This window comes from Mesocricetus auratus, unplaced genomic scaffold (genome assembly GCF_017639785.1).
Source record: "Mesocricetus auratus isolate SY011 unplaced genomic scaffold, BCM_Maur_2.0 Super-Scaffold_100013, whole genome shotgun sequence".
Taxonomy (NCBI): Eukaryota; Metazoa; Chordata; class Mammalia; order Rodentia; family Cricetidae; genus Mesocricetus; species Mesocricetus auratus.
Genome location: NW_024429196.1, coordinates 6,403,786 through 6,423,831, shown reverse-complemented (window position 1 = coordinate 6,423,831; position 20,046 = coordinate 6,403,786).

Genomic DNA, 20,046 nt, shown 5'->3' with positions numbered 1-20,046 from the left:
CCTCGGCTCCTTGCCGCTCCGAGGTGGCGCCCTGAAAGTCGGCTGTCCTCCAGCTCCATCCCCACCCATCTGCGTCCTGGACCAATCCTCGGGTCACCTTAAGTCGCAGTTCTGTGAACCCCCCTCATTCGGCCAGTCCCCTCACTTCTTCACATCTCCAGCGGGTCTTCACCTCCCTATATTCCACCTTTCAGTCCACCTCCAGCTGGTCACCTTCCCTCCCCTTGAACCCTACTTCCAGCCCCAGGCCAACCCGACCAGCCCTGCCCCCCACCCCCAATTCTGCATCCCAATCCCTAGCGGTCTTCCCGTCTCCATTCCAGGCAGGCTCCTGCTCCCCTCCCTGTCCATGATCCTGGCTGGACGAGCCTGGACTCCCTGGCTTAACTCTGACCAGACACTGAAACTGCTTCTATCAAGCAAGGGGACCCAGTTCCAGCACCGAATCCCGGAGCTGCCTGTACCCCAGCGGGGTCACAGTGCTCATTCACAGAGGCTGGCTTGCTGCCTCTGTGGATGTCAAGGTTTCCCGCACTTCAGTAGTCAAGAAGAGCACCGGCTCCGTTTGTTCACTCTTTTAAAGAAATGAACCAACTTGTCTTCCAGCCCAGCCAAGAACACTAGAGTAATTCTAAAAACAAATGTCAAGGAATAATGATCTACACCTGGGGAAGGAGAGACTCCTGTAAGTTGTGATCTGACTTAAACGAACCAGATGACATGGGTACGCAAGCATACACACTAAAATAAGGAAATGGAAAAAAATAAAAGTGAAGTGGTGGGGAGTTAGAGAGAGATGTTGAATCTCAGGAACTCTTTGCCAACTTCAGCAAAAATAAGTAAAACTACACACCTTAAAGAAAAGAGAGATGAGTCAGGGACAGGCTTTGCCCTTCCAGGAAGACTCAAACCTTAGCAAAAGATAACCTTCAGCTCAGATTCAAGATGAGAAAATCAGAGCTCTGTTCAATAGCAAAGAAACCTGGAGAGACAGGGTTGAGAACTCTGAGGCCCATGGCCACTGAGTCCAGTTATAAAGGGACTGAATGATTCTGAGTGAATTCAGTAGGAGCATAATGTTTCAAGTGCTTCAGATGCCTACTATAAAGGCACCCTCTAGCTCTGAGGGCTTTCTGCAGCCCAAAATCAATCTGGGAAGTTGATGTTAGACCCAGCCAGACAGAGAGAAGCTGTAGGTTAGGCAGTGAGATCTGAGGGCACCCTGGAGCGCACCCACCCACCTGCCCACAATTTCCCAGGCATTCACTGTCTCTCACCTTCAGTAATTACTCAGCCCCCTTCCCAAACCCTAGGCGGTCCTTCACAGCCACCCATTCAGCATTGGAGAGTCTGAGATGGCCTGTGTGGGAGGCAGCAGGGAGGGGAGGCGTGGAAAACATTAGACCTGCCTTTCATAACCTGACCTGAATTCTTTTTATCTGCCACCTTACTGCCTCTCTGGAAGACCTAGCAGAATGGCCAAGTGAGCTGACAGAGCAACAGGAAGCATTTCGAGGCATCCAAGGCACTGAAGTCATCTTAAAGTACATCCTTCTGAGACAGGAGGATGCTGAAAGAAAGAGGATGAAGCCGGTTAGGAAACAGCCTAGGGTGCCTTGTGTCAGGACAACCTGGTCAGTGACAGCTACAGGGTTTAAAGGTAGGCCCTACCTTCTTGTATGTACTCAAGGTAGTGAACATATTAAAATCCCCTTCAGGAAATAACACCCCAAGATGGGTAGACATCACTACAGAATTACTTCAATACTGATAAGGACTACATGAATAAACCAGACACAATTGTGCAACTGTCAACCAAATATTTTGACACCCACAGGAGTGCCAGTGCTTACTTGCTTGCTTCATTTATTCATTTATTTATTTAGCCATGCCAGGAATTAAATACTGTTTGTACCTGCGGGAAAGGTGCTCCATTGCTTAATTATGTCATCAGGACTCTGTGTGTGTGTGTGTGTGTGTGTGTGTATGTGTGTGTATTTATATGTATATGTATGTGTTTGTGTGTGTGTATGTGTGTGTGGTGTTTGCATATAGTATGTGTGTATGTGTGTGTGTATGGTGTGTGTGTGGTGTATGTGTATGGTGAGTGTGTATGTGTGTATGGTGTGTGCATGTGTGGTGTGTGTGTATGATGTATGTGTGTGTTGTGTGTATGTGTGTGTATGTATGGTGTGTGTGTGTGTGTGTGTGTGTGTGTGTGTGTATGTGTGTGTGTGTGGTGGGGGTTTGTAACAGAAGCCAGGAAATCAATGTCAGGTATCCTCCACTGTGGTTTTCTCTTTTTTTTTTTTTTTTTTTTTTTTTGGTTTTTCGAGACAGGGTTTCTCTGTGGCTTTGGAGGCTGTCCTGGAACTCGCTCTGTAGACCAGGCTGGTCTGGAACTCACAGAGATCCGCCTGCCTCTGCCTCCCGAGTGCTGGGATTAAAGGCGTGCGCCACCAACGCCCGGCTCCTCCACTGTTTTTTATTTTATTTTTGTGTATGTGCACATGTTGGGATCAGAGGACAACTTTCAGGAAGGCCACTGTGTGTATTCCAGGGGTCAAACTAAGGTCCCCAGGTTTGCCATAGCACTTTTACCGCCACCTTTTCTGAGACAAGTCCTTTCACTGAACCTGAAGCTTGCCAATCAGCTGGACTGGCTGGCCAGCAAGCTCTAGGGGTCTTTCTGTCTCTGTCTTCTCAGTTTATGGGTGGCTTCCAGCACAGGTCTTTACATGGTGCTGAGGAATCCAAAGTCAGGTCCTCATGCTTATGTGACAGGCATTTTCCCCACTGAGCCTTCTCCCCAGCCTTCTCCTAGTACCTGCTTTTGACGTTCATGCTCATTAAAGGAAAGGGTTTTAATGAGAGGGCATTAAAGCAACTTTGGAGAATGCTGGAAAATAAGGTCTTTGCTTTCATCTGATATGCCGTCTCGGTCTGCTGGAGCTACTCAACCAAATACCTCAGACTTACTTATTAACAACCAAGTGTACCTCTCCTGGTTCTTGGGCTGGGAATTCCAAGATCAAGGCATCCAGAAAGCCTAAGCAACACACAGTGTCACACAGACGGCCTTCTGTGTGTCCTCACAGGGTGGAGGGGCGCTCCCTGGAGCCTCCTTCTGAGGACACTGATTCCATTCATGAGGCCCCACCCTCACAGCTTAGTCACTCTCATCAGTCCAGTCTTCTCAAGTGCCAGTCACCTGCTCCTGAGGCTGTCAGAGCGGCCATTCTCCTGTCACTGAGCAGCCGGAGCACACATCTCCAGTGACCCTCACTCTCCTCTAGACAGCAACAGCTCAGTTACTGGCTTAGGGAGGCGGGTGTGAGAAAGACTCCAGCTGTGTTTGACAAGTGCTGAGCAGCTCCAGGGTTCCTCCTGTACCTCACTGTGAGCTAGCTCCTTTCAAAGCTTAAGCCTGCCCTGTTTGGTTTGATGCTTCACACTTCTGAACAACAGTGATCTTTAATCCAGATACAGGTTAATCCCTCTCCTGGGAAGTTATACAAAGGAACAGTAGGAGTCCACACCAAAGTGTTTAAAACCTACAAAGGCTGAATATGCCTATTGTTTGCATTCTCCATATTGATTTCCACCATTTTTTCATCTGCCTTATTGAGTTCTGACTGGGAAAAGCTATTTGAATCCTTATTGTTTTGTTTTGTCGGAGTCAGGTCTTAATATTGTAATTAAGCCCACCTAGAACTCTCTATGTGGCTAAGGATAGCCTTGAACTCATACAAATCCTCTTGGCTCAGCCCAGTAGTGCTGGCATGACACTATCACACCCTGAACTTTGACTCTTAACCTGTTTTTATGCCTATCCTCTCTTGAAGTCTTGTCCTCTGAATTAATGAATTCATCATCACTTACGGTGACAGTGACGGTGGCAACACTGGCTGCATGGAGGCTTGCTGTGCTCTGTGGCACATCTTTTGCAGAGGCATCTTTGTATCTCATTCCCTCTTCCCCCCTTGAGGTCTGTCCAGTGATTCCCGTTTGAACTTGATGAAACCAAGCTGAGAGAACAGGCATTCCCAGCCATGGCCCCCCCAGAATTATCCATGGAAATGACCAACAGGACTGGGTCAAGATGGGCAGACCCTGCGATCTACTGTTAACTCTTAAATGTTTTTTTCTTTCATCCTTTTTCTTTTCTTTTTGAGTATATTAGCTGTCACTCAACTGTGGACAACAAGGGCTAAAAATGGTGCCCCAAACCGAATCATCCAAAGTGATAGTGACTAACCAGGAGACACAGATGAGTCCTGAGATATGACTGGTCCTCCATGGGATGTGTTATATAAGATACATAGTGGTCACTAAATAAGGAGTGTAAGATGTCTCGATAACACCTTTTTATGTTGATGGCATGTTCAAAATATTTTGGATATTCTCAAAATATCTTTTCATCTCATCTGCTTATTTTTTTAATAGGTTTCATCTCCAGTAAGGAGGGCTAGTAAGCTCATGTAGGATCCACGTAGGAGCCAAAGTTGTGGGGCGGGAGGATGCTTTACAGAGCTTAGTGCGTGTATGGCAGGTTGCATTCAGAGATGTGAGAATTATCCTCAGACTCCGCCTATTTACATTCTCATTTGGAAATCCTGAATGAGAGTTGAGAGTACCAGACAAAAATCAAAGTTATTCAGTTGACACAAGGCCAGCCTTTGAAAAGTCCCCTCACCAACTCACTCAGTGTGTCCAAAAATGCTGTAGATGCTTGGCAAACCCTGTTTCAGATGACAGTTTTGCAGAAACTGAAAGCTTGGAGATCCCCACCATGCATCACTCACAGTTTCAACAAACACCAACCAGGTCATGGGAGCAAACAGAAAGCAGAGGGAGGAGGAAGTTCCCAGCACCCATGCACAGTGGAGGCACACTGATGCTTCCAGCATCCACCCACTGGGAATTTGCACACCAAGGGAATTGGGCTGTGAATAGAACTAGAAGACTAGACAGAATTTATTCAGACACAGTAATCAGAATCCCACATGGCAAAGCAGAGGAAACTGTGCCCTGTGCAGTTCCATGGATTATTAGCCAGACTGGGTTCTGCTGTCAGTCCATGGTGACAACAAAGACCTGTGTGACTCAGCAGATAGGTCTCCACCCTTTTCATTCTTCTTAAAAGTTTTATAAACTATGTCCTGGACAGTTTTGTGTCAACTTCACACAAGCTAGAGTCATCAGAGAGGAAGGGGCCTCAACTGAGAAAATGCCTTCAAAAGATCCAGGTGGGGTGCATTTTCTTAATTAGTGATTGATGTAGGAGGGCCCAGCTCACTGTGCCAACCCTACGCTAGTGGTCCTGGGTTCTATAAGAACTCAGGCTGAGCAAGCCATGAGGGGCAAGCCAGTAAGCAGCGCTCTTCCATGGCCTCTGCATCAGCTCCTGCCTCTAGGTTCCTGCCCTGCTTGAGTTCCAGCCTTCACTGCTTTTGATGAAGAACTGTTATATGGAACTGTGAACAAAATAAACCCTTTCCTCCCCAAGTCGCTTTGGTCATGGTTTTTCATCAAACTAACAGAAAACCTAACTAAGATAACTTAGAAATGTGTGAATTCACTCTGGGAAAACTTACTATAAACTAAAAGAGAATTTTAAAGTAACAACCTAAAGTCAGGTGTGATGGTGCACACTTGTAATCCCAACACACAGGAGGCTGAGACAAAAGTATCACAAATTTGAGACCAGCCTGGGCTACAGAGTGAGTCCCTATCTCAAAAACAAAACAAAACAAAAAGCAACAAAGCAAAATAATCTTTGAAGTAATGGCTTACCTCTCTTTGTCCTAGAGACTCCAAGACCATTAGTAATTAATCTTCTAAAATTTATTACATATTTATTTATTTGGGGTGTGTGTGTGTGTGTGTGTGTGTGTGTGTGTGTGTGTGTGTGTGTGTGTGTGTGTGTAAGTTAGAGAACAGTGTATGGTTCTCTCCTTTCACTATATGTGTCCCAGAGATCAGACTCAGGGCTCAGGCTCAGTGGCAAGCACCTTTACCCACTGAGTCATCTTGCTGGCCCACTAATTAATCTTGTTTGTTTGTTTTGGTTTTGGTTTTTGATGACACAAACATGCATTCAGTTTTATTCACAAAACAGCCTGGTCTCCTAAAACAACACAAACTGCATGTTCCTCAGCAAGCAGCTGGCCATGGGCAGGGGATTCCTGGGCATCCATCCCAACCAACAGAGTATCAACCACACAGAGAAGCCCTTTCTTCTGTTGCCATGAGCAAGGCTGAAAAAAAGAGAACTTTTTTTCTATAATTAATCTTTTTGCCTATTTTCTTGCTTACTGTTTACTAACCAGGATCTAAACTCACAAGTTGAATTGGTCTTTGTGGTTGAAATGGGGGCAAAAATGTGGCCTGGTCCTCTCAGGACAAAGGTAAGACACTGAATGCAGGCAGGGGAACTTCAGGATGGAGATAACCACATTATCCACAGATTGTGTACTTACAGGCTCTGCATTTGTGAGTTCACCCGCCTAACATCTGAGACTCAAGGTAGGCACATGCAGTGTTCTTGTCTGTGGACAAAGATAGCATAGTGAACATTTGCTGTTGCTACTGTTCCCAGCTGAGCTGACAGACTGTAAACAAGTCTTTTTCATGCCACATTTTCCCTACCTTTGTGCTTTTGTTGGTTATTTTCTGTTTATGGTGGTCGTAAGTGAATAATCATTGTCTGATGCTCCTGAGGGTCAGGATGCTGAAGTGACCTTATAGAGAAAATGCATGTTGGAGATGCTCCTTCCGGGGCTGGGCAACTGAGCTGAGAGAAAGAGCTTGCCTAGTTTGCACAAAGTCCTGGGTTCAATTCCCATCACAGCATAAACTGCCTAGTGGTTCATGGTTGTAACCCCAGCATTCAGGAGGTGGGGGTGGGGGGATAGGGAGTGCAAGGTCTTCCTTGGCTACGTAAACAGTTCAGTTAGCTTGGGCTACATGATATTGTCTCCAAACACAATTCTAGGGCTGGAGAGATGGCCCAGTGGTTGTGAGAACCTACTGTTCTTTCAAAAGACCTAAGATCAGCCTTTAGCTCTTACACATCCGCTGACATCCATCTGTTACTCCGGTTCCCGGTGATCTGCTGCCCTCGTCTGGCCTCTGTGAGCACTGCATGCACATGGTGCACAAACATCCATTCAAGGCAAAACACAAACACATAAAATAAAAATAAAGCCTTTTGGTTGTGAGCCTAGCATTTAACGGCTGAGCCATCTCTCCAAAAATAAATAGATAGATAAATAAATAAATAGATAGATCTTTTTAAAAAACCCACAATCCTAAAAGCAACCAAATTAACAGTGAGTATTAATTAAGATATGTATATACACATCCTTACATAAAACAAGTGACATAGAGAGATGGGCTGACAAAGTGTTATTACTGTAGTCTCACAGGAGGGAACCTGACCCAGAGATTGCTCCCCAGGAACAATGGTATTATATTCATGAATTCAGTGTTCATAACAACTTGAGGGACCATGACTACCAGAGGTGGCAGGAACAAAGACACATGTCACCCCCAACAGCCTGAGGCATTCCTTTAATCTTTCCACACCTCACCTTCAATACTGTAAAGAATTTGAAAACAAGCCAGTACAAAGCAGAGTTTAGGATTTGTTAAAAGAGATTGTGATGCAGATTTTCAGTACAGGGCCTAAAAAAAAGGAAGGTGCTCCAGAAGAAAGTAAGACCCACCAGAAACTGGGTACAGACTTCTCAAAGAATAGACCAGCACCCTTCATTGTCTCTACAATAGTGGTACATAGAGAATTTTGGTAGGTTGACCTATTGTTTTCAAATGGTCAGTAAGGAACCTAAATGAGGCCGCAGGGTGGTTCCTGATGAGGTCTAGATGTAAGCAGAGTTGACAGTATGGTTTGAGATTTCCAGAAAATGTCTAGGAGAAGAAGGAGGCTCTACAAAAAGTCTGATACATCAGGCCTTAACCCTGGTTTATTACTACTTTACCATAAAATAGCCACACAGAAAAGGAATATTAACAGTGTGTCAGAAACTGTGGTGTTTTGAACCAGAATGGCCTCCATAGACCCCTATGTTTGAATGTTTGGTTCCTGGTGGAACTGTTTAGGAAGGATAGAGAGGTGTGACCTTGTTGGAGGAGGTATGTCATTGGTGATGGTAGGCATTTAGATTTCAAAAGCTCATGCCAGGCCAGTGTCTGTCTGCTTCTCTCTGTCTCTCTCTGTCTCTGTCTCTCTGTCTCTCTCTGTCTCTCTGTCTCTCTCTCTCTCTGTCTCTCTGTCTCTGTCTCTGTCTCTCTCTCTCTCTCTCTTTCCCCTCTCTCTGCCTGCTTCCTGCAGATCAGGATGTAAGCTGTCAGCATCATGCCTGCCTTGCCTGTTACCATGCTCCCTGCTGTGATGATCATGGACTTACCCTCTGAAACTGTAAGTAAGCCCCAATTAAATGCTTCCTTTTATAAGAGTTGTCTTGGGTACTGAAGAGATAGCTCCACAGTTAAGAGCACTGGTTGCTCTTCAAAAGGACCCAGGTTTAATTCTCAGTACCCACATGGTGGCTTGTGGCTGTCTGTAACTCCAGTTCCGAGGGATCTGGCACCCTCACATAGACGAACATGCAGGAAGAACACCAATGTACATAAAATAAAAATATGAGAGTTGCCTTGGTTTTGTGTCTCTTCACAGCAATAGAATAGTAACTAAGACAGCAACCTTCACAGCAAACCTTAGTTCTGCTGGCATTCTTGCTTCTCAGCTAGTGAGAGGCTTCAAAGCTCTCCAAGGGCAGGGTCTTCTCTCTCTTCCCATGTCCCTATGATCTTTCCTGTTGAAGGAACCAGACCCTCACCCTGCTCCCTGCTTAGCAGCCATAACAGGCTGCAGAAAAGACCCAGGATACTGGATGTCTCAGCAGTCCCAATTTAGTGCTGGAGTCCCAGAGGGTTCCCAGAGAGCTGCTGGTCATCAGTATATGTTGGAATCACATAGAAGTTGGTTCTAATACTAGCAAAAAATGGATAGAAGAACTTGTCAGTGAGAGTGAGGGCAAACAGGCAAAAGGCAGAAGCATCCTTCTTTCACGCCTTTTAGTGAAAGCTGGGGATGTAGCTTAGTGGTGCATCTAGGATGAGTGAGAACAAGACCCAGTGTTCCATCCCCAGAATAGAGGGAGGAAGGGAGGGAGGGAAGGAGGAAGAGAGAGGGTAGAAGGAGGGAGGAGAGAGGAGGAAGGGAGAGGGCTCACCAATGTTCATGTGCTACGCTGCTACCAATATGAAGACTTTACTTGAGAATGTGATGGTTTGGATCATTCACCTTTGCTCATGATGGGACCACTGGTTCTTCAAACTGGACAAGACATAGGAAGCAGAAGCAACAAGTGGCTAGGATCCTAGGATCCCTGACAGGATAGGAACAAATAAAGGCCACCCCACCATCTGTGCTGACTCTTGCCTGGAGATTCTCCCAGAGTCCAAGCAGAGCTTGGAGAGATCTTTGCTGCACCTGCTGGGAGAGACACCCGCAGGGCTGACAGCCAGGACCTGGAAGAGCACAGGAAGTTCAGACACCCACCTGCACCCAGCTAGGGTGATGGGCAAGGAGCCATTAAGGGGCTGCCAAAATTCTCAGGGCTGGGGCAAATAGAATTCCCATCTTACCCAGAAGAGAAGGAGATTGGGGCAAATGCTCCATGAACCTAGGGAGAAGCTAGGCTCACTTCTTATCAAGATCCAGCTGGTCTTGTGCAAAGACATGTGCTGCAAAAAAGGAAATCAAGTTTCCAGGAAGTAGCTTGGCTTTTAGTCCATGAGAAGTCTCATTTCTATTTTTCCTGTTTCTGAATTCACAGCTTGAATGTTTCCTTCCTTCCTTCCTTCCTTCCTTCCTTCCTTCCTTCCTTCCTTCCTCCCTTCCTTCCTTCCTTCCTCCCTTCCTTTTTCCCTCTGCAAGGTCTCATGTATCCTAAGCTAGCATCATAGTGATTACGCGGCTAAAGATGATTTTGAAGTTTTGATCTTCCAGCCTCTACTTCCCCAGTGTTGGGATTGCAGCTGTGCACAACTGAGTTAGGCATCAAACCCAGGCTTCCTGCATGCTAGGCAAGCACTTTCCCAACTGCGTTGCATCCCGGTCTCTAGCTTGACTAGTTTCTATGTGCTCAGATGACATTCTGACACCATCAGATGGAGACATAAAGTTAGCGACTTTTTGTGTTGTATTAGAGAAACTAAGAAGATTAGGGCTTAACATAAAAATAAAACATTTATGTGTTTATCATTTATTCACAGAGTACCTATATTTCCCTAGCTAATCTAGAACTTTCTGTGTTGAGCAAGCTGGCCTCAGTGTGGTAGCAATTTCCTGTCTCCATTTCTCAGAATTACAAGTGTGAGCCATCATACCCTGCTAAAAGACTTGTAAATGACATCTATGTGTTTGCTATTGCATACATTCCTTTTAAAATATGTGTCATTTTAATAAAAAATATCTTTTTAGGTGTGATACTTACATTTTAAAAATATATTTTTATATATTTTAAAATTTAAATTAGAAACAAGGTTGCTTCACGTGTCAATCCCAGGACCCTCTCCCTTTCCCTTCTCTCCTCCCATGCCCTCCCACCAACCCCCCAATACACCCTCCTTTCCCCAGAGAGGGTGAGGCCCTCTATGGGGGTGTCCATAGTCTGCATTTCATCCAGGGCAGGGCCTAGACCCTCCCCCAAGAGTCCAGGGTGAGAGTGCATCTCTCATTGTGGGATGGGCACCCAAAGTCCATTTGCATGCCAGGGATAAATACTGATCTACTACCCAAGGCCCCATAGATGGCCTAGGCCTCCTCACTGACACCCACATTCAGGGGGTCTTGATCAGTCCCATGCTGGATTCTCAGCCATCAGTCTGGCATTCAAGAGCTACTCCTTGTTCAGGTCAGCTGTTTCTGGGGGTTAAACCAGCCCAGTCTTAATCCCGTTGCTCATCAGTCCTCCCTCTCTGTCACTGGGTTCCTTGAGTTCAGCTCAGTGTTTAGCTGTGGGTGTTTTCCTCTGCTTCCATCAGTCATTGGCTGAAGGTTCTGTTTCCCAGACTCTCTGGCCATGGGATTGTACGCTTGCACTCCCCTGATCTATGTCTAAAATCCATATATGAGAGAGTGCATACCATGTTTGTTTTTTTGTGACTGGGTTACCTCACTCAGGATGGTTTCTTCTAGTGCCATCCATTTGCCTGCAAATTTCAGGATTCCATTGAAAAACATTTATTTTTTTAAGTGCCAATTGCAGATAACTTGAAGAAGAAAGCAGAGGTGGCCTGTACTATCTCCACGCAGATAACCACTCATTCTTGATGCCTTTTTTAAGGGGCACTTTCCATGCATTATCTCATTTGGTCATCATGGTAATGATTAAGAAGGTGGAGTGCATGCTATTATTCACATCCCATAAGTGAAGTTATGTGGCTGTCTGAGGACACAAGGCCGGGAAATCAGATCTGGAGCCCAGACACCCTGACTACAGAAGCATCTAGGCTCTGGCAGGCACAGTCCCCAGAGGAGTTTGCTTGGACTGTCTTCTCTTAGCCTTGCCCAAAAGGTGCAAAGAAGCCAAGAACCCTTGCATTGTGAATAGCAATGGAACCCTAAGGGGCTCAGAGAAAGCCCTGAGAACAGTAAAAAGAAAACAGTGTCCCTGGGCCACTGCTGTGGTTTGAGTTTGAAATGTACCCAGCAGGTTCATGGGTGGATTCTTGGTCTCCAGCTGGTGTTATTGGATATTTGGGAAAGTTCTAGAAACTTTGGGAAGTTGGGGCTTTACTGATAGAAGAAGGTGAGTGGGAGGACTCCAGAGGGTGTGTTATCCCTGCCCATTTCCTGCCTTGTCTGCTTCCTGGTTCTCCATGTGTGACTAGCCTACGCTCTACATCCCACACGGTGAACTGATGTGCCATGCTGAGCCCCCTCCACAACAGACTGGAACCATCTTGAAATTGTGAGCCCAAATAAACTCTTTCTGCCATGAAGATATTTCAGTCAGACATTGTGGTCCCAATGACACAAAAGTAACTGACCCAGTCATCTCCTTCCAAGGCAAGCTGAGACTGAGTGTCACTCTGTTCCATGTGGGAGATGTCCAAAGTGCTGGAGAATAACAGAGCTTATAGGTCACTCACAACAAAGGTGGTTCCTAATCTGCAGAGAAAAAGGCACTCCACATCCTAAGAATCACTCCGGGATGACCTGGGGTGTAGCTCAGTGGAACAGCGCTTACTAAGCACCCAGAGGGCCCTGAGCTGGGTCTCCAGCACCCGAGAAGTCACACAGTGATAATTTGGGTGGGTAACGAGTTAAATGACAGTGGGACGTCCTGACACTTAAATGGTCATTTTGGAAATCTAAGAGAACTAGAGAATCTCCCAAATTTGCTTCAAAACAACTTACAATATTTTTGAACAGTTCTTGTGCACATCCATAATGTAATTTGGGCATATTCCCCCATATTCCACTATCCTCCCCTTCTTCCTCCTGCCCCTCATTAGTCCCTCTGTCCCCAGCAGTTTCTCTTCTACTTTCAAATCCGTATTTAAAGCTAAGTCATTCTCTTAGCAGTATTTAAGTAGAATTTCAATCTTCATGACCTTTAAGTACAACGTGGGAAATTCTGGACACCTCAGCTCCTTCTCTGACTGTGGTTTAAAAAGGAAAAAAGATATTGGTTATTTTTGAGACAGGGTTTCTCTGTGTGGCCTAGCCCTAGCTGTCCTGGTATTCTCTCTATAGACCAGGCTGGCCTCGAACTCAAAAATCTTCGTGCCTCTGTCTCCCGAATTCTGGGAATAAAGATGTGTGCCACCACTGCCTGGCGAAAGACTTATTTTTATTATTGTATGTATATGTATGTCATTTGTTCAGGTGCCCTTGGAGGCCAACAGAGGGCATTGGATGAATGTTATATAAGAAAAGTACAATAAACAAGCAATCTCACACCCAGAAGTTTTACATAAGGGCTGACATTCACACATAAAGAAGTGCCTGGGGTGGACAGTCAACACAGCCCCTTTGCTGGGATTGAAGGTCTCCATGTTCTCCCAGAATCCTCTACCCTCTTCTGTGTGCTTGCCATTGTACACTGGGGCTTCTGGTAGGCCAAGAGCTGTCTTCATTCCCAAAGTCTTCCATTACCATATACTAACCGTCATGCCCTCCACCCTTCCCACCGTGCGTGTTAACCCTCATTCTGAGCTGAGGACAAGATCTGCCAGTCACAGCCACTTTCATCCTCTGGGCAGACTATTCTGTCTGGACTCAGGTTCTAAAGAGAAAGTAAATCTCTGGTCGGGTAGCGTCCTGTTCTGGTCTTAAGACATGCCTGCCATCTGCAGGAGGAAGTGTCCATCCAGAAATACCTAGTCATTGCACAGACAATCTGTGGTTTGGAATAGCCAGTAGGAGTCCTTCCTTCTTCAAGCACCAGGCAGGGTTTAAGAGTTCACAGGGTATTCCAGGTGTAGTGGAGCACGACTTTAAATCCCAGCACTCAGGAGGCAAAGGCAGATGGATCTCTGGGTTCAAAGCCAGCCTGGTCTACAGAGCCAGTTCCAGGACAGTCAGAGCTACACAGAGAAACCCTGTGGAAAATAACAACAAGTAATGTCACAAAGTGGAGGGCAAGTGTCAGCAGGAACCAACAGCTTTCCACAGGAGGTGAGAGTGCTGACTGATGCTTGCCTTGCATTCCCAGCAAGTAACACAATTGCACAAGCCAGGTTGGCAGATCAAAATTGGAGAGCTTATGATTCCTTGCTGCTTATTGAAACACAATGCTCTCAATACAGGAAGTAGGTTTATTTCTCTACCTTGAGCTTGCTATTGGAGAGCAGGCTGATTTTGAACTCAAAGTAAGTAATACATCTGCCCCTGCCTCTTAGGGAGCACGGGGATCGTTGACGTGAGCCACTATGACTGGCCCATTGGAATTATTGCTACAGGTTGGTACTAGCCATGCATGATGGCTTTTTCCTTTGTCTGGCTTCCAACTGCAGTTGTCACCCACAGGTTGAGAACTACTGGGTTAGAAGCAGCAGTCTGAACCTCAGTTGTTCCAGACCCTACTCCTGCCTGGATTTCTTCTTCCCTTTGTATCTTCTTAATACCTTCAGTTCGGGCTTGGTTAAGGGAATCAGGTAAAAGTGGAGAATGTCTAAATTAAATTTAAGCTCAAATGTGCAAATGGAATCTCTGGGACTTTTGAAATGAAATTAACTTTATCTTTTCTTCTTCTTCATCATCTTCTCCTCCTCCCCTCCTCCTCCTCCTTCTTCTTCCTTTTTTGAGACAGGTAAAAGTGGCATTCTTGACTTCCTAACCAGAGGGCAGGCTTTCAGCCCATTATCTACTTACACATCTGTGCCTTGGGTAGTCCAGCCGTGATTTGAATACATCTCTAGTTCCTGGAGATAGCAACTTCAGAGATGTGACCCCCCTGAACCTAGTCACATTGGGGAAATCTCATGAAGATTTTAAGAGAACAGCTTTAGACAGTATCACAGATTGAAAGTTTCTGCTCCATTCCCAATTCACACTCTGATGTCTTTCTTAAAGGTTTTATTCACAGTTTCATTCCTATGCATGTGAGTGCATGCCATGTGTTATCCACAGAGGCCAGAAGAGGGCATCAGGTCCCCTGAGTTACTGAAGTTGTCTGGTGTGGGTGCTGGGAACCGAACTCCAATGTCTGTCATTGTTCTGTTGCTGTGAAGAGACACCCCAAGCAAGGCCGCTTACAAAAGTAAGCGTTTATTGGGACCTTGTTTGCAATTTTCGAGGGTGAGTCTAGTGCCATCACAGTGGGGTGTATGGCAGCAGGCACAGTGCTGAGTGCTCATGTCTGATCCAGAAGCAGGAGGAAGAACAAAAGAGACTGAACCTGGCATGACCTTTGAAACCTCAGAGCCTATCCCCAGTAACACACTTCCTCCAACAAGGTCACACCTGATCCTTTCAAAATTAGTCCCACCAACTAGGGACCAAGTATTCAAATTATGAACCTATGAGGGCTGTTCTCAGTCAGACCACCACATCAGGTTGTCTGGAAAAACAGAAAACAGTCCTATCTCTCCAGCTCCAGATGCTATAATCCCTAAAGTGATATTCTTGGCAGATAGGACTATTGGGGGTGATCAGGTATAAGGATGAATTCACCAAGGGTTGGATTAGAGCAGCAGTTCTCAACCTGTGGGTCGTGACCCCTTTGGGAGTTCAAACAACCCTTTCACAGGGATCACTTAAGACCAAAACACAGATATTTACATTAGGATTCATAACAGTAGCAACATTACAGGATTGCAGCATCAGGAAGGTTGAGAACCACTGGTCTAGAGCCTGTAGGAGAAGAGGGCAGAGCACTAACTCATTCTCTCACTGCCCGGTGACTATACAGCAAGATGTTAACAGCTACACCCTAGACTCAGGCTTCTTTTTCTAGGCCAACAAGAAACAAATTTCTGCTGCTCATAAGCCACTCGGTCATTGGTAGTTGACAACATTAGGCGTAGATTATACACTATTCCAGGGTACAATTGAATATTTTTCAGTGTGCTTTTGCAAGCACCTCTGTGATTCAACTTTAGAACACTCCACTTTCTCAGGAAGACATCTCTCATCCGTCTGTGGTTACTCTCATCCTTCCTCAACCCTAGGTAATCAAATCACTGCCCATCCCCCTACCTTGCCTAGACATTTCTCAGAAGCAGAGTCTTGCAACAGATGACCTTTGGAAGTTGCCTTCTTTCACTTAGTTTAGATTTATGTATTCATGTATTGAGTTTAGATGGGGTCTTAGCTGGCTGCCCAGGCTGGCATTTAACTTAAGTCTTCCTCCTCCTCAGCCTTCTGAGTGCTGCTGTTATAGGCATAAGCTACTGTGCCCAGCTGACAGTCCAGCCACTTAGCATCATTTAGCTTCGTTTTGCCAAAAACATGGAGTCATTAGTGGTGAGCACCAGTGAGGAAGGCTCTGTGAAGCTAAAGGTTTTTCAAATCTGATCTGATGACTAAAGTTTTGTTTGTTTTTAAAAAGATTTCTATATTTTTATTTTATGTATGTGAGTCTTTGCCTGTATGTAAGTAAGTATATGTGCCACCTGGATGCCTAGTCCCCTCAGAGGTCAGAAGAAAGTGTTTACCCCCTGGAACTGCGTGACAAATGGTGTGAGCTACCATGTGGGTGCTGGGAACTGAACCCACATCCTCTGCAAGAGCAATGAGTGCTCTAACTTCTGAGCCATCTTTCTAGTCCCTTAAAAGTTTTTTTTTAAGTCTTTGAGAACAAAATAGATTCAGTATTTATGGAGGTTAACGAAAAGAAATTAGAGCTGGCCTGGTGGTGAAGATCTGTCATCCCAGCCACTTGGGAAGCTGAAATAAAAGAATTGTAAGTTCAGGGCCAGTCTACCCAACTTAGTGAGTCCCCATCTCAAAATGTAATAGCAAACAGAAGTCTGGGAATGCAGCTCAGTAGAGGACTCATGTAGTATGTGAGAAACTCTGGGTTCAATCTCCAGCAGAAGGGGTGGGAGAATGAATTAATTTTCAGGCTGGGGATATAGTTCAGCTGGTGGGGTGCTTTCCTGGTGTGTACACAGCCCTGGGCTCAAGTTTCAGTATCACATAAAATGGGTATGGTGGTCCAGGTTTGTAATCCCAGTACTGGGGAAGTGAAGGAGAATCAGAAGTTCAAGGTCATCCTTTGTTACCTACGGGAATCAAGGTCAAGGTCAGCCTTGTATACTGGAGAACCCATTTAAAAAGAAAGAGGAAGGGAAGGAGAAGGAAGGAGAGACCAGGGTGTGGTGGTTTGAATGAGAATAGGCTGATAGGGCTGGAGAGATGGCTCAGCTGTTAAAGGTTAGGCTCACAACCAAAAATATAAGAGAATAGGCCAATAGACTCATCTATATCAAATTTTATTAATATATAAATAAACATACAATAAAATATACAATATTTATTTATATAATATATAAATATGTATGTGTGATAATATATAAATAAATAAAATAATAATTATTATATGTTTACATAATTTTATTAATTTATTTGCTAGTTTTTTTTTCTTAAGACAGGATTTCTCAGTGTAGCCTTGGCTATACTGAACTTGCTCTGTAGACCAGGCTGACCTTGAACTCACAGAGATCCACCTGCCTCTGCCTCCCGAGTGCTGGGATTAAAGGCGTGTACCACCACTGCCAGGCTCATATATTTGATCGCTTAGTCATCAGTACTGGACCTGTTTGGGAAGGATTAGGAGGTGTGGCCTTGTAAGAGGAGGTGTGTCGCTGGTGTGGGCTTTGAGGTTTCAAGAGACAATACTATGCCAAGTGTCTGTCTCAGTGCCTGCTGCCTGCTGGGATGTAACTCTCAGCTCCTCTCCAGCACCATGCCTGCCTGCCACCATGCTGCCTGCCAGGATGATAATGGACTAAGTCTCTGAACTGTAAGCCAGCCTCCCAACTAAATGCTTTCTTTGATAAGAGTTGCCTTGGCCCAGCACGCAGAAGGGAGAGGCAGGCGCATCTCTGTGAGTTCGAGCCCAGCCTGGTCTACAAAAGCTAGTTCCAGGACAGCCTCCAAAGCTACACAGGGAAATCCTGTCTGGAAAATAAAAGGGGGATGGAGACCCTGCCACTCACAGACTGACATTCATTCAGACCCATAAGCTGTCATTTCTGAGCCTGGATTCCATCAGGAGGCTTTTCCAGGCTTTCTGTCTGCAGAAGCCTTAAGTGCTTAGGGAACCCATTTTCTCTTTTGTCATTGTTTCTGTACATTCATTCTTGAGTGTCATATGAGGCTTGAGATGAGCATTCACATGAGAAAACACATCTTCTGGTTTACTGTGGAGTTTCCTGGTAACCTCCATGGTGTGATGTCTGTGTGTCTGTGTTTTTGTGTGTGGAGGCCAGAGATCACGTTCAGGTATCTTCCATTGTCACTGTCCACCTTCTGGGTCCCCTCACTGGACCTGGAGCTAACCACTTTAGCTAGGCAGGCTAGGCGGCAAGCTCCAGGGCTTCTCCTGCCTCTGTCTCTGACTCCACCCCCCACCCCACCCCATGCAGGGCTTACAAACATGCCCATCTTGTTATATGGGGCCTGGGGTTTGAACCCAGGTTCTTATGTCTGCACCGCAAGCACTTTACCAACTAAGTCACCTCCTCAGAGCTCTTGTGATGCTTATGATAGCTGGTTCCCACAGAACAGATGGAAGGCCTCCCAGCTTTGGGTCCCCAGCTGCTCAAATGGGCTTTTGTTTTCAGCACTCAAAGGCATTCTTCATATTAGAAAGGGCTAAAGTCAAAAGAAAGTTCCAACTTTCCTGAAATCAGGGGTTGGAATTCTATCTCCTACTGAAGCTGTCACAAATCTTCAACACGAAACAGCATTTGGAGACAGGATCTTTCAGGAAGCTATCAAGGTGAAGAAAGACAGGTGTCCTTCTCTGAAGAGGAACTTGGGCATTGCAGAGAGAAGACCCTGTGTAAACAGTGAGGGTGCCACCAGCAAGCGTCAGCGTGGAAACATACCTCGTGGCCATGTCTGTGAGGGTTTCTCCAGAAAAGCTTGCTGAGGAAGACCCACTGTGAATATAGGCCACACCATGGCTGGAGTCCCTGGATGAATAAAAGGAGAACACAAGCTGAGCACCACATCCGTCCCGCCCTGCTTCCTGACTGAAGACTCCAAGTGACCAGATGCCTCATGCCTCTGCCGCATGTAACGAGAGGTTACATAGCCAGAATCCATGAGCGAAAACAAACCTTTTTTCCCTTACGTTGCTTCTTGGCAAATATTTAGTCAAAGTAATAGTAAAAATAACTACCACAAGGACTCTATCCCAGCCAATGGCTGGAAAGGGGCGCCTATGTTTTCACACTGTGATCTATTCAAGTGGAGCCAGCTTAGAGATGGCTGCCTTCCATCCTTACGCGATACAGGAAGTGGCTGCTTCGGTCAGGAGAAAGACAGAGCTGCCTTCAAGGGTGAGCTGGCAGACACCGCCATCTGTGGAAAAACCAGGGATAGAGGCAGCTGTGTTTGCAGTACACCTCGCCTCCTGCTCCAGCTCTCTGATTTCCTTCAGGAGAAGCTTGGTGACCTGGCACCTCAGACTCTGTGAGGCTGGTGGCGGGGAGGGAATGAAGCGGTCAGTGGGCAAGTGCCCACATACTCTCCTTGTCTGCCTGGCCTGGGGCAAAATATGCAGCTTCTCCAGTCAGTTTTGCTGAAAGGAGGCTCTGTGCATCTTCCAGCTGGTGTGATTAAAGCTTTTTCAGAAGCCGGAAGGAGCTCTGACTGATTGCTGCTGTCTTTGAGTGTGCATGCTACAGGAAAACCCGGGGCTTTGATTGTGAAACATTTGCACAGGTGTGGTCGTTTGGGATGTAACATATTTTCTCCTCTGTATAGTTCATATTTTTGGACTTGTTTCTCTTTCCCTTTTTCTTTCTTTTCCTATCTTCTCCCTCCCTCCCTCCCTCCCTCCCTCCCTCCCTCCCCCTCCCCTTCCATTTCTATCTGGGCAGCTTTAACATACCCACCCAGAGAACAAAGACTCCATCCTGGCCAGCGTCCTGCTGCACTGGCTTTGAACTCCCATCTGCCTAGAGAGGGGGTCCCCTAAAGCGGCTTGGGCATGGTGAAGAGGGACCCAAGCACGTTGCCTCTCGACTGATCTGCCACGTCCCGGAACATTGATACAGCACTGTGATATGCTAAGGGATCTGGAAGGGGTGGCCACCAAGAGCCACTTGTCAAGTATTCCTTCCTGTGGTTCCCCTCTCTCTTCTTTTCTGCTTTGATAGGGGTCTCATGTAACCCAGGCATGCCTCAAATTCACAATGGAGCTAAGGATGACTTTGAACTTCCCATTCTCCTGCTTCTACCTCCCAAGTGCTGGGGTTGCAGACAAGCACCACCACACCTGGTTTGTGCCATACTAGGGATAGGTCCCCGGGGTTGCCTTATGCCAAGCA